The 15,023-nt window shown below is 43.3% G+C and overlaps 1 long non-coding RNA gene across 1 annotated transcript in view; it reads left to right on the top strand.

The window, feature by feature from the left end:
• Positions 1 to 15,023, top strand: part of LOC144685408 (uncharacterized) — a 1,061,419-nt gene that overhangs the window by 824,987 nt on the left and 221,409 nt on the right. The gene's annotated exons all lie outside the window — the stretch shown is intronic.

Below are 15,023 nucleotides of genomic sequence, written 5' to 3'. Positions count from 1 at the left end.
AGCTGAGTGGAATGTAAATATTGTTCCTTGAGCAACCTTTCATAGAGAATTATCCAGCATTCAACAAACTAATCTGCCCTTTATTAATGATACAGTCAGTTACAATGATTCACACTCTTACTGTTATGATCCTGGACCAGACCCCCAAGTTCGTGATAGGATCCAGTTGGGGACAGGTAACTTTTTGTTTAAAGTAGACAAAGTTTGAAATTCAAGACACCTGCTAAGAGGATAAAGCCACAAGATTCTATGGTTTTGAACAAACAAAATAAACTTTACATTACAAAGCGAGAGAAATAAAACAATTTACAATATCTATCTTATACTCAAATATTCAGGATCAATATGAAATACAAGGCCAGAAATTTCTCCCCATTGCGGGGGGAGGGGTGTGCCGGGGCAGACGGGGGGCGTGAGCACGAACCCAATTGGTGCCCCCGATTGGGGACGTGCCACCATTTTATGTGGGTGGGCCGAATAAGGCCCGTCCAGCGTGACGCTCGCCCAGAAGCACTGAGCGCTCCCTGTGCGGGTGGGGGGGGAATCCCTGAGGGGTTCCCTGTATTCTTCCCGCTTGCACGCAAAAGAGGGCAGAGATCTCCCCGAGGCATGGGGATGCCTCAGGGAGATTTGTTTCAGTGCTAAAGTTTTAAATAAAGGTTTGTAACACTTTTAAAACATGTCCCCTCATGTGACACTATCACACGAGCTGGGACATGTCAAAGAATAAAAGTATACATTTTTATTGACTTTTAAAACACTTCACGAAGCCCCATCCCGCCCGTGGATGAGGTTTCATGAAAAATGCGAAGGCCGCCTGGGCTCTTCACCTGCCTGACAACCTTAAGGTTGGACGGGCAGTTTATCTAATTGAATTATTTACTATTTAAATGGCCTTAATAGGCCTTTGACAGTTCGGCGGGCGCGCAGCCGACTCGAACTGAAAATCTAAATGACGCGCGGTGACATTGGGACGCACGCCCGACATCACCGCGCATCATTTTACCCATCGGCGAGCAGACCCTGCCCCCGCTCGCCGACAGGAACCATCATCTGCATGTGAATTAATAGGCAAACTGTGGTTGAACACAATACATTACACATTAAATAGCAGATGCAACCAAGACAAACCCCATGGATTTCTCAGCAACCCACCCAGAAGTCAGTAAACACTATGGCTAGAATATTGCCTGCGTCCCGACATCATTGCGCCTCAGTCCCATATTGCATTTGGCCGGAGGCAGCTGCGCACCCGCCGAACTGTCAAAGACCTATTAAGGTCATTAAGAAAGTCATTAACATCATTAACTCCGCTGCCCGTGTAACCTTAAGGTTGGCGGCAGGTGAAGAGTCCAAGCGGCCTTCGCGTTTTCCAGGAAACCTCATCCACAGGCGGGATGAGGTTTCCTGAAGATTTTATAAAATTAATAAATAAATTTGGTGAACCTGACAAACATTTCCCAGCTCATGTGACACTGTCACATGAGGAGACATGTTTAAATAATTTTTTACTTGAGTTTTATAAAAACTTTTATTGCCCATTCAATCTCCCTGAGGTAGCTCCGTGCCTCAGAGATTGCTGTGCTCTTTCACACGCAAGCCCCGACTCTCCCTCCTCCCCCCACCCGCACAGGTAGGACTGAGCGCTGTGGAATGCGTATTATGCTGGGCGGGCCTTAATTGGCCCGCCCGCGTAAGATGGCGGCGTGCAGCGGATCGCAGGTGGCGATCGGCTCCTTGCCCAACCCCACCCGTTCCCGCCCAGCCCACCCAGCATAGGTAAGATTCAGCCCTATGAGTCAACCAAGCTCGTTGGAACTCTATGTGTCTGACAAGGGATTCCAGTCTTCACCTTCAAAGATCTCGCCTTGGAATTCTCTCCAAAAGTTGCTCCATCTCGTAAAGCCTCAACGACAGCCCACCTCCCAGGGTTTCAATCTCATCTCCCGAGACTCCGTTCCCCTGGATTCCCAAGTCTGCACCTCCAGCACCAACTCACACGTACAACTTCAACTCTTCGACCAGGCTGAGCAGAAACGTCACTGCTCCAAAGACATATCTTTGTCCCAACGGCCTGGAGCACGGAATCACCAACCTTCTGCTGCCTTCCTCGATCTCCAGGGCACCCCCTGAGGCCTAACTATTTAAGGGCTGCCAACTGCAGCCCTTTTTCTGCCTGGAGCCTCTTTCTCTGCTCCTCTCTTTTCCTTCTTAACTGGGACCTCTCCCAGTCCCCTGTCTGGGGATTCTTTGGGACCTCTCACTATCCCCTCTCCCTGTCCCCTGCCTGGGGCTTTTCTCCTATTATGTTGCCCCTCCCCTGGGTCACATGACCGGGGTTTCACACCATTTCTTTTTATTTTCTCTTTTGGGCTCCGTCCTCAGCCTGAAGAGCTACAAAATACCGGATTGCCTCTGTGCCGCCCGCTCCCGGTCTGCGCCTGTGCAAAACTCCTGATGCCTGTCGGGGGTCGTAGCTTCCCTCCTCCTGCTTGAAGAGAAAGTGAGTTGGGTCTCGTAACTTTACTGTGAGTTTTCACTCCACTACATATTGATCAATGATTTCTCTTATTTTCTGAAATTATGAAACTTCTGAGCCTTTCATATATCACATTATGTCTAGGTTAGCAGGATATTTCAAGTTACTTTCTAATTAATCCAATTCCAATTTCTCTCCTTCCTAGGTATATAAATATCTAATATATCCCCCCACCCCCCCCAAGCATCTCACTTGTTTCATCTGCTCTTACAAAAAAACCAGGAAACTGTTATTTTAATCTTTCCTAATTTTCTGCAAATCTAGGCTAAGGTCTCAGCTTTTCCATCTTATTAGTGTTTGTTTTAATGCACAGAGCAAGCAACTGAATATTCCCTTAATTAATCAGATTGAAGGATTGTGAAATAGATGGTGGAAGGACTGAGAAGAAAGTGTAAATTCGAATGGGTGAATTCAATGTCAAATCAATTAAAGCAAAATAAAGAACAGGGAATAAAAATTGGATTAAGAAAGAGAAAAAGAGACAAAAACAAAAGTTTAAAAAATAATTTTACATTCTTAAGGTCTCTAACAACAATTAAAACCTGAAGGAATGTGTCTCAACACATGTAGTAGTTAATTTTCAGTGCCAGTAAGGTTGAATGGCAGTAATTAACATTTATTACATAATTAAAGGGGGACTTAGAGTGAAATGGAACATATTTATTTTTCTGTGGTATGTTTAGTTCATATATACCACACAAATACAGCAACTTCATGCTGTTCAATGGTAACCTAGAGAATGAAATGTCATTTTGTGAAGTAATGGCAGAGTGCCGCAAACAGAAAAGTAACTTTTGCATTTAACCTCACTTCTGTCCTCCTCCAAAGTTGCTGTAGCATTTACAAATAGATAGCAGTGAATGTAATATGCTTCACCATTAATCTGACAGGAAATTATGAGCTTGTTTTAGGCAAAATCCAAGTGAAGGAAAAGGGAGTAACTTTAATGATGTTTAAAGTATTTTATATACAGCAGAATTATCTTTTGCTTATGTTATAATCTCCGTAGCAACCAATAACTTTTTAAAAATATCCAAACATCCAGTTATTAGCTGAAAGAAGGACCCAACAAGATATCATGTTTTAAAACTTCTAATGTAACAAATGACTGTAAAACACTATTGACTAAATTCCTCTTGTATACTTATCACCCTCGTACTCTCTGCAGAATTACAGTCCTTTTGGCAAACAGTCCTCAGTTACTCCAGCTTCTAATGGGTTCCTGTATCCCTGTTTCGTTGAGTAGTAACTTTGAATGACCGTCTCCCGGCACATCCCAAAGCACGATCCAATGATGACTCTTCCCCCTGGCCATTCCAAAACAATTTTCCTCGAATCTGTAGAAGGCTGCAGGATGCATCTCCTCAACTGGAAACCATCTCACTCCCACATCCAGCTGTGGTAGCTCGCAAATTGAAGTAATCTTTTCTCTCTGCTGACTATATGAAACTTTTCCTGCTATCTGTGATAATTACTAATTTGCAGGGAAGCCTGTAACCTGATCTCAAAAATGGCTTCCTCTGCCCTTTCCCCGCAGCAATGTGAAGCACATTAACCATGTGTCTAGGTAGAAATACTAATTAGCTATTCTTGACCTCAACTCCCTTTCATCTTCAAAGTAAATGGACAGCCTATAGCACAACTGTTTAGAACCCAATACTTGTAACACCTTTCTGGAATTTTTGGAAGACTCAGGGTCTCTCATTGGTAGACTCATAGATTGCTATCATTGTCTCCAAGCATAAATATCTTGCACATTCACCTCGGTGAAACAACCTAAGCCCTCCTTTGAACTCTAACAATCAAACCACCCAGGCTTACTGTCAGGCAGATGTCAGAACAGGTCACATGACCTCTTCATTTAACCTAAACTTTGAACCTACAGCCCCAAAGTATAACAATCTTATAAACATCATAATTGTAACACTTACTTATTTCATCTTGCAGTCTTCTGACTAGTGTAGAAGGGATGAATTGGCTGCCTAATTGGTACATTGTCAGAATTGATCAATCAGTAAACCTTTTTTCCTATCCTTCTGCTGCAGTAGGATTGTTGGGGTCCAAGGCAATTTTGAAATTCATGTTATGGGTTCATTGTTTGACGTCCTGATGTATTGCAGCCTCATCAAAATGTGAATTTGAACTGCATGACGTGTGCTGAAAAGAATCTTATCCCAATGTTTAGCTATTTGCAAACCAGAGTTTTTTTTAAAATCATAATGAGAATTGGCTGATTTTCAATTTCAAATGTGCATAGGCTAATGCACATCAGGAAAACCCTGAACCATAAGGATGAAACACTGAGTTTTCTCTGCAGAACACTACTTTGCGATGGATTATTCCCAAATCTGAGTCATTCCTGTGTTATACAGGAAACCTTGCCAGAGCTGGAAAAGTGGCTAGAAATAGGAAAAGCTAACTGAACAGGATTTTAGCCATCTATTATTTTCAGCTAAGCTACAACTGCCCGCCTTGTTTTTCTAAAATTTAAAGTGATGCAGAAAGCTGCACACAGCAGTCACAAGGTGATCAATTCTTTCAACCCCCTTAACTTAACAATGTATTATGTTGCTGCTTAACAACATATCAGACCAGTTTGGTGGTGTTAGCACTTTTGTTGCTCTATTTTCCCATAAGCTTTCATAAATAACAATTGAAAATTTTCAAGAAAAAACAGAGGGCAGCGGAAATTTAAGTGCCTTCAGGGATCATTTGACTTACGATCTTGAAAGACGAGTGTATTTCTGGTGAATATGTATTCTGTTTCCAGTCACAGCTACAGCATAAATTAAAGGTACCTTATGGAACACCTGATTTAACTAACTGAAGCCCAGCACAATGACTCATTCAAAACTAATTCTAAGTTAAAAAAAAGTTAGATACTATCAGTTAGAAAATGCTTCCTGTGTTTTCTATTAAGATCAAATAAATATTTGATATACATATGTAAGCCAAAATTAGTGCCCTAAATTCCAAACCAGCTTCTTTACAGGATAATTTGATACACTTGGCTATAAGCTACTGTATAAATAAAGCCTCAAAGTATTGAATTCAATCCACTACAGTAGGTCTCTTATGGTGATGTAATGTATCATCAACTTCAGTGGAGACTAGCTTGGAAATTAAGTCACTCCAAGTGTTTGAACTCCACTGAAACAGTCAAGTTGCAATCTAACTCCCAGTAACTAGCCACTTTTAATTACTTGAAATTAGATTGTAATACAACCCAGGTATCCTGTTTAACATAACAGATTTACTTCGGGGCAATAGCTTATGTAGTGAACAGCAGGAAAAAATCTAAAATCTACCTCAGTCATAGAGGTCATAGAGCTCCACAACAAGTGATACAAAGCCCAGGTGTGTGTATAAAAGATTTCTTCAAAAAAAGGCATTATTTTGTTTGAGTGAATGTTTGAAAGATAGCGGATGTTATGTGGAATGGTGTATGTAATGGCTAACTAAAAAAGAGCGAGGCCACCAGTAGGCGCACTGCTTTATACTAAGTAACGAAGTCAAATTGCATTTTAATTACATTTTTACTGGAGCTTTCAGGATCACATTGCATAAGTCTAAGCATTAATAATTAGGCCCTTCGGTTTATGGTAACTGAATAAGTCAAATGTTTTATTTCAAAGATGGGGGTGAGGGATTTAGAGAGTGATAACCTGCAATTACATGCATGTTTCCATGAAGAGTGCACATCCCTGGCCTTCACCATCATATTTCAAGTACCAGGACTTTTCCCTGGCTAATTAGGTTGTCAAAGAATTAAGACCTACATTTGAAAATATGTTATTCATAAGGCAGAATTTATGGCGAGAATGGTTATAAATCAATGGTGGCCAACGATGACATTCAACCCTGAATGCACTACACAAAGGAACAAGAACATTGTCCAGTAATAGAGACCGATGTAGTGTTCATGGGTGATTTTTCTATCAAGGAACTGCTGAGAAGTGCTATTAAAGGTTATGTTAGAATGTCCATTACTGAAGGGCAATTTAGCAGAAAAGTCTACAAATAATAAACAGGGAAAATGCACTGACATGAAATTTAGAAAGCATTAGTAAAATATTTCTTATCTGAACCACCCCTCCACTTTTAATGGCATCTCATTTTCCCCCCAAATTAAGCTATAAAATGTGCAGAACTCTCAATTCCATGGTTTTCTTCACCCAATCATTTGACACGTAGCAGTTTCCATTTGTTCCTCTCCTGTCTCATTTACAATTAATAAATATAAACCCAATTCGGTAAGAATTCATCTCGACAATGCGTGTATTATTTGTAACGAAACACACCTATTTTCAAAATTCAAGTATTTGCTGATTTCCAATATGTGTGGTGCAAGGCCAGAGTCAATTACCTCTCTCTGACAGAGTGTTCGCCTTTTAGTCAGCTTTTTCTAAGCAATATGTTCTTCATTCCAACTGGATCTTGATAGTATAAGATGCTCTGTTTACACAGAGTTTTTATTTGTAAAACAAGTTGCCGTAGGGGCAATTTTCATGCAGACAAATGCGGAGAATGAAGAACGGCAGGGCTGAAAGTGCTTTGGCAAATCTGTGGCAGGCTGAACAGTCTCTGGCAGATAAAAACAAAGTGCTGGAAAAACTCAGCAGGTCTGGCAGCATCTGTGGAGAGAGAAAGGGGGTTAACATTTCTTTATTCATTCTTTCATTGGGTGTGAGTGTTACTGGCAAGGCAAGCATTTGTTGCCCATCCCTAATTGCCCTTAAATTGATTGACTTGTTAGGCCATTTCAGAGAGCAGTTAGTGCTGTGGCTCTGGAGTCACATGTAGGCCAGACCAGGTAAGGATGGCAGATTTCCTTCACTATAGGGCATTAGCAAACCAGATAGACTTTTACAACAATCGATGATAGTTTCATGGTCATTATCACTGAAACACGCTTTATATTCCAGCTGTTGTGGTGGGATTTAAACCCATGTTCCTAGAGCATTGGCCTGAATTACTAGTCCTGTGACATTACCACGACGCCACCATCTTCCCGAATTTGGGTATCACTGGCTAGGCCAGCATTTATTGCCCATCCCTAATTGCCCTTGAGAAGGTGGTGGTTTGCCACTTTCTTCAATGGCTGGGGTACACCGACAGTGCTGTTAGGGAGGGGGTTCAAGGACTTTGACCCAGCTACAATGAAGGAATGGTGATATATTTCCAAGTTAGGACGGTGAGTAGCTTGGAGGGGAACTTGCAGGTGGTGGCGTTCCCATATATCTGCTGCCCTTGTCCTTCCAGTGGTAGAGGTCATGGGGTTGGAAGGTGCTGTCGAAGGAGCCTTGGTGAGTTGTTGGAGATGGTACACAGTGCTGCTACGGTGCATCAGCGGAGGAGGGAATGGATACTTAAGGTGGTGGATGGGGTGCCAATCAACTGGGCTGCTTTGTTCTGGAAGGTGTCAAGTTTTTTGAGTGTTTTTGGAGCTGCACTCACCCAGGTAAGTGGAGAGCATTCCATCACACTCCTGACTTGTTTGGAGTTCACTGGGGGAAAATCAACTCCTGCAAGTCACTGGCCCAACATTAGTGACTCCCTCTTGAAGCGGGGGCCTTAATAGCCAATGGCTACCGACGGCAGCGCTCCATAACGGTCCATGGGCAGTGAGTTCCTGTGACAATCCATAGATACTGCAGAACTCCTTAGCCCTCGCGCTTTTCAATTTCACACCCGTGGAAATCTCACCCTGCAGACACCAGCACCATTTTTACCACATTTCTCACAGACAATCAGAAACAACCACTTGCATTTAAATAGCACCTTTAACTTAGTAAAACATCTCAAGCTGCTTCACAGGAGTGTCATCAACCAAAGTCTGACACTGTAGAAACCACATAATCTGAGAGTGGTGGCCAGACTCTGCAGCACCTTCGACCACATAAGGTGATCTTGGGATCGATGGTCAAAAGGGTTTGTCAAGGCAACAGATTTGAAGGTGTCTCCGAAAAGAGGAGAGAATGATAGGGGGGGGGGGGGACTTCCAGAGCTTTGGGCTTTCAGCAGCCCATGGTAGGACTAGCTCTGGTGGAGGCCAGAATTGGAGGAGCAAAGATCCTGAGGGTAGTGGGGCTGGATGAGGTTCCAGATGGGGAGGGGAGGTGTTTAAAACAAGGGTGAGAAGCTTAAAATCGTGGTGTTGCTGGATGGGGAGTCAAAGTGGAAGGGCCAGCACAGCACCAGGGTGATGGTGAAGAGGCCAGTGCCAGTTCGGCTGTGGGTAGCCGGGTTTTCCAAAGGCTCAGCAGAACGGGTCCTCCCCAACTATAAAAATAACATTCAGCGAGAGGGCATCGCACTGCCTCAAAACTCATTGGCACACCGGCGCTTTATTCCAGACATTTCGCCCAGGCCAGTGTTTTCTTCCCTTTGTGTGGGAGATTGTTGTAATCCCTGTGCTACCATCAGCTGAGCTCTTCCCCCAGGTAGTGAGCTCTTCCCCTAGGTAGTGAGCTCTTCCCCCAGGTAGTGAGCTCTTCCCCCCAGGTAGTGAGCTCTTCCCCCAGGTAGTGAGCTCTTCCCCCCAGGCAGTGCCATCACACCGCTTGCTACCACTCAGCCCAGCTGCGATGAAGGTGTTCCCTGAGGTCTGTGAGTCGCAATTGTCTCCACTTCTCCTGTGACATGTACACAACACCGGCCCCTTCTTCTCCTGAGTACCCACAGCTTTTCCAATAATCCCCTGGAAAGCGGGAGCATTTTAACACATGTCAGCCCCTGGCCCAATCTCAGCCAATGTGGAAAGGTTGTGAACATGGTGTCCGGGTCACCTTCACAGAAAGCCTCACTCGGGCTACCCAACAGGACAGGGCTCAGCAAACACACATTGGAATAACCCTGGGAAACCGAGCTTAGAAAATAGCTTCCAGCGCATTACACTCAGCGCCTGGTACATTCAACCTCGCCCACAAATCTCAGCAACATCTTTTGGAAACCTGAAGAAAACGAGCTTGTCAAAAAGGTAACATCCACGCTGTCACTTTAAAACCAAAATATTGGGTTGTATAACAAAGACATGCTTTACAAAAAGAAGATAATCAGCAATGTTAAACGGGACATCATACGTGACCTACCTCTGAAAGTTATGCGATATATGGCTTTAATCATTATTAATAAACACACTTCACAGACACGATTGGCATCCAGTATTTGCACTCTTGTGATAGTGGAAGTGTCAGAATGATTTACAGTAAGTGTAAATATATTTCTGTTCGACTGCCAGCCCTCCAGGCAAACTGTAATGTTGCATGGTAAGTGCATTTTATGAAAGCTGTTAATATATTCCCAGGAAATCAAAAGCAGCTGTTGGTTTTCTATTGTCTACTGAGAAACCCCACGATACACTTCAGATGCAGTTTTCTGGTCATTTGAAAACAGGTGGGTCACCGGGCACACTGACCCCGGGCACACTGACCCCGGGCACCCTGACCCCGGGCACCCTGACCCCGGGCACACTGTCCCCGTGCACACTGACCCCAGGCTGAAAACAGGTGGGTCACCGGGCACACTGACCCCGGGCACACTGACCCCGGGCACACTGACCCCGTGCACACTGACCCCGGGCACCCTGACCCCGGGCACACTGACCCCGTGCACACTGACCCCGGGCACACTGACCCCGGGCACACTGACCCCGGGCTGAAAACAGGTGGGTCACCGGGCACACTGACCCCGGGCACACTGACCCTGTGCACACTGACCCTGGACTGAAAACAGGTGGGTCACCGGGCACACTGACCCCGGGCACACTGACCCCGTGCACACTGACCCCGTGCACACTGACCCCGGGCACCCTGACCCCGGGCACCCTGACCCCATGCACCCTGACCCCGGGCACACTGACCCCGGGCACACTGACCCCGTGCACACTGACCCCGGGCACACTGACCCCGGGCACACTGTCCCCGTGCACACTGACCCCGGGCACACTGACCCCGTGCACACTGACCCCGGGCACACTGACCCCGGGCACAGTGACCCTGGGCACACTGACCCCGGGCACACTGACCCCGGGCACACTGACCCCGGGCACACTGACCCCGGGCTGCCCTATCAATTGCGTATTTAATGTCAGCATCTTCAGTCATTTCATCAGCAGGGCAAAGGGCATCATAGCAAAACAGAGCGCTTCCAATCAGGACCATTCACTCCAAACCAGCAACTTTCATCATCTGCACCTACTCATCTTGTACAACATCGACTCCCGTACATCCTGCACCCTCCTTCCATCTGTTTCACGGGTAGGGCTCGCTTGCTATGTTTTGTCTCATGATTGTGCCCAGGTTATCGACTCTGTTTACCATCTGGACATTTTCACAGAGGCATTTCGTACAATTCTCTCTTGAACCTGCCTCCCCGCATAATGTCCACTTCATCCGTTTAGTTTTTAACATCCTCCCCAAAGAACACCATCGCTGACAGCTGACGAAGCTCTCCCACTGACGCAGGACCGCAATAAAAAAAACCCATGCACTAATCCCATAGTTGCTATTGGAACCCACTCCACATTGTACAAACTGATGACAGCCCCACCTCTTGCTGGTGCACCTTCTGGCTGACTGCAAATGTAACCAACCGCAACCTGGTAACTGACCCGAGGGCAAAGTCCCAGGTTTCAACCTTCCATGGAAAACCTGGACAATCCTCAGCCGCTGGAGGACAGGTGAGGGATGATGTGGCCACTTGCTCCGCAGGTGAAACATGAGGAACGGCTCAGATTGTGAGTGTGGCCGTCTCAGTCAGACCATCGCCCACATATTGAACTCCTGTCCTGAGAGGATCCATTCCTGGTGGCATCTCAACCAATCACACTGCATCAGCTGAAGCTGCCGAGGTTAACAATCCATTCAACATCGAACTGTAACTGTTTTCCTAGCCATACAAATGAAACAAAATTGCTTAAATTCACCATCCCATTCTGTCTCTACAAATTTGGCAAAGGAGAAAAGGTTTTATATGAAAAGCATGATGTATCAATTTGTCAACAACCAACGTCATTGCAAAACTATCAAAAGCTGTGCTGATAAAGAGCATTGTACCTGGGTTTTTTTCTTTAGCATTCGCTGTCCATTAACTGTTCTTGAGGAGGTAGGTGGTGGTAATTTACCTTCTTGAACTGCTGTAGTGTGTGTGCGCGGTGATGGTCCTCCCAAAGTGCTGCTCTAGGGAGTGACAATGATGAATTGCGATCTATTTGTCAGGGTGAAGGGTGAGTTTAAGGAGGAATCGGCGTTGGTGATGCTCCCATGCGCCTGCTGCCCTTGCCCATCCGGATGGTGATCACAACTTGATTCAAACTGAAATATTTAAATCTATTTCCTATTGCACAGGACATGTCGCCAATAAATCAATTTGTAATGTTTAACTGGGTAAATATGAAATGTTACGAATGAAATGTTATAAAAAAAGGCTATGAATTTCCTGTCTGGGAATCACTGGATTTTAAAAGGATTGAAGCAGCATTCCAGTGACTTGAAACTACAGCTTCTAAGGTGGCTGGAAATTTGCATCACTGAACATGATAAACTCCAAAGCAATTAAGTGGAGCCAGCCTGTCTAGAAAACCTCAGAATAGACCAATGACCTTGAAGTGTGAATGGGATCATCTCCTAACCCTTTGACAGAACATCCCAACAATCACCTGGGTGGGGACTACACCTTGAATGCAATCACCCTCAGATAAATGAACTCTGGCTGAGAAAGGAATTCACCCCAGCCGTAATCTAATCAATTTGAAACCATCCATCTGAAATACACTAGCCATGATCATATTTGGGGCATTGGTCAGTTGGAGAAAGAGAATCACAGGACAGCCAACTCTTTTTATATTTAAAAAACTGTTTTCTCCTGACCAGACACAAGCAGAAACAACACCAAGGGGGCAAGAGCCCTGTGGGTCTCGTTCTCTTCACACATCTTGCAAGCTTGGACGTTATCTGTCGATTTTCACTATCCTTGTGCCACAGACAGAGATTTTACAAAGGACTGGACCCACCAGCTGCTGTCTCCAGAAGAACAGTTAAATCGTCCAGCCACATCTTTAAACCACCTCAACGCTGAAACCAGCGGGACCACAGAACTCAACCTGGATCCACCCAAGTCATCAACCTATGAGAACCGTATCACTTGTTCTACCCTCGCACTCTAACTTATTGGTGCGTGTGAGAGAAGGCTGGAACATTTATTATTCTTAAACCAGGTTAGTACAATAAATACAATTCCCTTTTCTTTTTAAAAAAACTCAAGAAAACCTATCTGTCTTTTATAGCCACTGCACATAAAATGGTTAAGCACTCACTGATTTGGCAAGTGTATCCTTTTTAAAAAAAATAAACCTGTTGCAGTCAAATGAGTGGGAAAAGAGGGAGCCATCTTGCCCTCTCCTCACCTGATTGTAACAGAAACCATAAAAAAATGTAACATGAGCATAGCTAGGCTAAAAGGCTTTGATAAACAGTGTATAGGACGGTAAATACATTTTAAGTAACTTGGCTTAATGTACTTTAAACTTTAATATTTTATATTGTTACAATAGCCCATCATAAAAATGGGTTGAATTGCTGAATTTCTGCCTTTCCTTTCAAGTAGTTGAAACTAAGTTATAATATTTTTGCAGCACAACGGATATCCTGAAGTGTACTTCTGAAGCGGTTGTGTCAGTCCAATCAACAATTGGCTAGAAAATACTGGATGTCAGTTCCATCAAGTTGGTCTGAGTTTTGGAGCATCTGTCAGAGCATTCTAAAGTGTACCATACATCCAGGAACATTAAGCTTTAGGAATTCTTTGTCACAAATTTGCACCTAGGTCAGACTATTGTAACAGGATTTTGAGTTGTATAAATTAATGAAATAATCATACATTTGTCCAAAGCAATGGTTACATCACCAACTGCAGTAGTGACTAATTTATAAAAAGAACATTAAATCTACAGAGAGCATAGCTTCAACAGGATGGTCCCAGGGATGGGAAGCTACAATTATCATGCTTGAAATACTGTGACTAATTCCAATGCAAAGAGATTTCATGTAGATTTTTAAAATTAAGAGTTTTGATAAGAATTAGTAGGTAAAGACTACTCCATCTGCTTGGGGAATCATGGGTGAAGGTCAATTGAAAATTGACACCAAAGGGTGAGTTGGATTTCTTTGCACATAGTTGCCTCAATGTGGAATGTTTTGCAACAGAATTTGTATGAGGTAGCCACAGTTTTCATCTTTTAAGGGAAAAGTTGCTAAATATTTGTAGTAGTAGTTAGAGGGCTATTGGTTGAAAGATGGAAAATGGCATTCATTTCAGATTGCTCTAAAGAGCCGACAAAGTGGGCTGAATGCTCATTCTACGCTGTAAACTTGTATGGCTCTAAATTGCTAATTGTTATATTGTTTAGAAAACAAGAAACATCAGCTGTTTACCCTAAATTAATTGCACGCACACAGTCACTGCTTACACTTCAGGTAACACAGGCTTGTCTGGAAACCCAGCAATTGTGTTTGGACCTTTATAGATATGTTCTCCTTCTGTTGATCAAATCTTGTGAATCCTACTTGTCTCCCTATTTAAGTATTTATCTGGGTTTTATGCTGGACTGTCAAATTTTATTTATGAATATTAATGAATTATGATCATCTGAAAAGTTGAGTAAACAAATGAACGGTTGACAGGTTTCAAAGCATTACTGTGTTCACAACTTCTGCACTTTTTATATTCCTACTTAAATTATGTTAGATGGTTCTCAAATGCAAGTGCAAATTTTTATTGTTCAACACTAATTGTAATGTTTTGCATTTGTAGTCTGTAAAACCTGTTGGTGTTTAATATATGCCATTATAAAATGAGTTTCATCACGTTTAATCTAGAACACAGACTATGGTGAGAATAATTGCTAATCCTCAGGTGATGCAACTCCACAAGAGTACATTATGAAAAAAAGCAGAGCTTCTAGACCAGAGTATGCAAGTTCTGTTTAGGAGATTGCCATCATAAACAGTTATGTAAAAAACAAAATATATAACATGGAATAGTCAAACGTTTATATAGGTATTTCTATATACACCATTAAAAATCCCCAGTTGTTTTAAATAATTCAGGTGGAATCATTTCAATCCATTCTGTAGGTGATTTAAGTTTTAATAAAAATATTGAAAACTTGGCTGTAAACCTTTTTAAAATTTACAAATGCTTTTGTTATTTCCAGAACTATAATACTTACACATATTTTAGGTCTATCTAAACCTCAAAACTGTATTTAGTGTTGCACTTACCCAGTCTGTACATGCTTCACAGAAGGTACAGACCAGTGCTCTAATAACCTCTGTGCTTACACAGTGTTCTTATTTTCATGTTCCTCCATGGCCTCATCCATCCCTATCTCTGTAACCTTCTCTAACCTAGAAATATCTCCTCCAATTCTGGACTATTGAAGATCCCCAATTTTGATTTTTCCACCATTGGCAGCTATGCCTTC

This window comes from Cetorhinus maximus, chromosome 10 (genome assembly GCF_964194155.1).
Source record: "Cetorhinus maximus chromosome 10, sCetMax3.hap1.1, whole genome shotgun sequence".
Lineage (NCBI taxonomy): Eukaryota > Metazoa > Chordata > Chondrichthyes > Lamniformes > Cetorhinidae > Cetorhinus > Cetorhinus maximus.
This window is presented reverse-complemented; position numbering and strand designations above follow the sequence as displayed.